The sequence below is a fragment of the Herpailurus yagouaroundi genome, unplaced genomic scaffold, assembly GCF_014898765.1.
Source record: "Herpailurus yagouaroundi ecotype Mexico unplaced genomic scaffold, PumYag 185, whole genome shotgun sequence".
NCBI classification, from domain to species: domain Eukaryota; kingdom Metazoa; phylum Chordata; class Mammalia; order Carnivora; family Felidae; genus Herpailurus; species Herpailurus yagouaroundi.
In genome coordinates this window covers 332529-336614 of record NW_024412416.1, presented here as the reverse complement: position 1 = coordinate 336614, position 4086 = coordinate 332529, and the positions used below count along the sequence as shown (strand labels likewise).

General features: G+C 58.9%; 1 long non-coding RNA gene across 1 annotated transcript in view; it reads left to right on the top strand.

The window, feature by feature from the left end:
- The window catches only part of LOC121042248 (uncharacterized), a 29677-nt gene that overhangs the window by 14692 nt on the left and 10899 nt on the right, over nucleotides 1-4086 (top strand). Inside the window, exon 3 of the long non-coding RNA XR_005796046.1 lies at nucleotides 2446-4014. This is a non-coding gene — a long non-coding RNA (uncharacterized LOC121042248). The remainder of the gene's footprint in view (nucleotides 1-2445; nucleotides 4015-4086) is intronic.

The following is a 4086-nucleotide window of genomic DNA, read 5'->3' as shown; positions in this document are numbered from 1 at the left end:
GGGGACACCTGGTTATTAGTCTTTGTGGGTTTTGGGACCCAGGGGGGACACCTGGTTACTAGTCTTTGTGGGTTTTGGAACCCAGTGGGGACACCTGGTTATTAGTCTTTGTGGGTTTTGGGACCCAGCGGGGACACCTGGTTATTAGTCTTTGTGGGTTTTGGGACCCAGGGGGGACACCTGGTTAGTTTGTAGGTTTTGGAACCCAGCGGGGACACCTGGTTACTAGTCTCTGTGGGTTTTGGGACCCAGCGGGGACACCTGGTTACTAGTCTTTGTGGGTAAGAGGCTGCAGTTTCTCCTTGGGGTCAGCCTCTTCCTTTGTGAGTTGTTGGGGCACATGTGGGTGGCCTGGGTTGGGCCCTGCTATCCCTGGGCCTTTTCTGCCTCTGGGTTCATTTTTTCACACCTGCACTTCTCTGGCCCCTCAGCGAGTACTTATTGAGCCCCTACGACACCAGGCCCTGCGCTGGGCAAGGAGACAGCACAGAACAAGAGGATATGGTCTGTGCCCACAAGGGCCCGGTCAGTGCCCCCTCGAAGGCCACATGTCCTCTCTTGATCGAGCCTCTGGGCAGGCCCCGCTGTGGGCACCCCAGGCAGGTTGCCAACAAGTAGGAGTTCAGCTCTGTGCCAGGCCCAGTGCTGGGTGCTGAGGCTGCACGGGCAGGGCCCCCGCCCGGGAGATGGGGGGGTGGGGTAGGTACACCCTGCTGAGGGAGCCCTGAGGAATCATGCCTCACCCAGATGGGCTGAGCCCTGAAGAAGCGGTGGTTTTCCAGGGGAAGCCTGAGGGCGGTCCAGGCAGAAGGAACAGCAGATCCAAGGGGCTGGAGGTGTCCAGGCTGCGTGCGGGGGGATCCGGAGAGCAGTGAACAGAGGTGGGCGGAGAACCTTCAAGGGCCTGTGCTGTGAAGTTGGACTTTATCCTGGAAACTGTGAGGCTCAGAGACATTGAAGGAGTGTCAGGTGACCAGTGTTACATTTTGGGATGGTCACGCTGGCTGCAGCGTGGAGGGGGTGGAGGCAGGGGTAGGGGAAGGGCGGAGACGGGGAGCCACAGACCAAGGAGGGTGGTGGGGGGGAGGGGGGAAGGAAGAGGAGGTCAGGACCTGGGGGGGGATGCCCCCAGGATGCTGGCCGGACCACAGGGCAGTCGGGGCCCCTGGCAGGCGATGGGGGCACAGGACCCCAGGCCGGGGGACCAGCGGGCCGCAGAGGGGCTGGCTGTGTGGCGTTGGCAGCTGACTGGTAAAGTGGAAACATCAGGTTCAGGAAAGATACTGGGAATGACCAGGACAGAGGACTGAGGCAGGACACCACTTAGGAAACCTGTGTTCTTCCCATTGGAGGGTAGTGCATGCTCATAGTACAAACCGTGCCTGGTGTTTCAGGGCCCGCCTGGTTGGCAAGGAGACTATTCACTTACTAGTTATTTATTGAGGATTTGCTATGTGCCGGGCCTGATGCTAGGTCATTGTTTCGTTTTCCCCGCAATTTTATTGCGGCATAGTTTCCATATCATAAGATTTATCCGCTTCAGGAATACAATTCAGTGGTTTTTAATGTATTGAGTTATAGAACCATCGCCTTTGGGGACACTTCCGTGACCCCAAAGGGCGAGGTTGCTCCTAATCCCCAGTCCCACCGCTAGCCCGGGCAAGCACTGGTCTGCCGTGTCTCTGCGGCGAAGCCCGGCTTCACTGTGCCCCTCTAATCACCCAGGTTGGGTGGTTCCTCGCGGTGCGAGCCCTCTCGTCCCTCAGGGCCACTCACGCTCTGCGCACCCCTAGCAACCCCTGGCCCTTCAACAGCCGGGTGCCAACGCCCAACTCCCACCTGCTATCACTGCCAACCAGTGCCAGCGTCTGAAGCCAGCACCCCAAATCCACATCCGTCCCATCACCCCATCACCAACAGCTCCTCCGAGAACCAGCCAGGCCTTTGCTGCCTGGTAGTTGCAGCTCTGTCCCACCCACACGTCTCCGTCCTCCCAACCCTCGCCACCCAGGAGCCAAAGGAGCACAGGTCACGCGCTCTCTCCGCTGAAGAAGAATCGGGGCAGACCCCCACGTGCAGGCGGGCCCAAGAGAGAGAAGCGACCACCTTCCTTTCTCCCAGAGCCGCCGTCTCCCCCAGTAATCACACTTCAGTCTTGTGACCCCAGATGTCCAACGGGCCCTCAGGGTCACCAAGTAAACATTTCCCTGCGGCCCTAGGACATCTGCAGCATCCTGGACGTCCGTCACATGTTCCTTCCTCCCGCCCCCCCCCCCCCAGTGTCTTCTCCCACAGGCACTCCTGCCCCCGAGATGAGCCACCTCCTGGCTCCCGTCCCGCCGTTCCGCAACTGTCCGCTCTCATCCCGCACTACCATTTCCCATCTTGGCTGGGGTGCTCTCCTCGACGCCACAATCAAGCCATTTGTCTCCCCTCTCCCAGCAGAATGTCCCCAGAGCTCATCTAGATTCGATGTCCCCGCTCTTCTGTTTTACCGCCCACTCCGTCCCGGACCAGCTGCAGCGTTCTGAATCGGTGCCGAAACCAGATGCCCAAACTGTGACCTCCGTGGGGCCAAAGGCCAGCTTTCTCAAAGACTCGGCAGTGGCTGTGCCACCGCCTTCGTCAGTCTTATCCCCGCAGCCCCCAGACACCCTCCGTGTGCCGATGTGCTGATGACCACCTTTGCAGAACTCCAGTCCAGGAGCTCTGGACCCTACCCACCTTCCTAAATGATGTTCGTCTTGCGCACTGAAGCGGCATCTCCAACTTGCAGAAACACCGATTACAGAAATACTGCTAAAACTCTCCTTCAGCCTGCCCGGCCCTGACTTCCTTCACGGGTCACCCGTGGCTCCGACAACAGAGCTCCGCTTCTGCCCGCGCATCCAACCAATTCGTGTCCGCTCCCTCTCTTACCTCCCCTCTGACCCCCTCCCTGCCTCCATCGTCCGGCCTCGGGGAGACCACAGCCTGCTCCCCAAAACTGCTGTCCTTCCCCCGCGTGGCGGCCAGAGTGACCCTTGGAAAAGACCCCTCTTCGGGAGACACGAGCGTTCACTGGTTTCCTGCTTTGCTTGGAACAAAACCCCACCACCCCACCACGCCAGCCCCCTGCTTCTCCTTGGAATTCCTTCCTGGGGCCTTCAGGACCTGCCTCCTCACTCACTCATCTCGCTCCTCCAGGAAGCCCTCTCTGACCACTGCCACACCTCTCTGCTCACTCTGCAAGTTCCTGGTGTGCAGTTTTAAGCCCCGCTGGGACCCAGGCTCCTTGAGGGCGAGCCCTCCGACTTGGCTTGTACTTTTCAATCCCCCAGCACCTAGAACAATGCCCAGCACACAGAGCTCAACCATTGTTTGCCGACGGGCTCCTGAAGTGATGGAGCAAGTTTATCAGTGAAGGATACGTTTGTGAGCTACTGGGAACCCTCCCCAGCACAGCCAGACCTGCCTGCCCGTGGTCTCTTGACAGTTTAAAAAAAATTCTCGAATGCTGCCCTCCCCATCAATCAACCTCATGAGCTGGTCCTGTTTAACTCCCTTCCCTGCTAGCCTGCCACAGGCTGAGAGACAAACACCTCCCTCGTCCCCATTTGTCCCCTGCGATGTCAGACCTGCAGGAGTGGGAAGGGCTTGTGCGCCAACTCATCTCTGCAGGGAGACGTAAAATTTGCCCATAAATAAAACCTTCTGTCGTTCGGCTCGAACGTTAAAGTTCATCGGTCTGTAGCATGTGTTTCATTATAGCAGACACCAACGCGCCCCTGAGATCGGCATTCTGGAACGCTGCCCTGGCTTGCAGAATTCCCACAAGGAGACTCCAGCGCGGCCTTGGAGACCGGCTCTGGACCCCACCTTCCAAAGTGGTCCTGGCAGCCACGTTTTGACTTCACGTGGCACTTCGTGCTGATTGAATAAGTGGCATCAGACGCTCTCATCTGCATCCAGCTGCTTCCGGTCTACAGGCTGGAAGCCAGTCCCGCGGCCAAAGCGGCTGGAATTGGGTCCACAGTAAGTACCAGCAAGCCCGACAGACCTCCTCCGTGAGGTAGGAGGGCTCAGGAGAGCTGTTTCCCCCCCCCC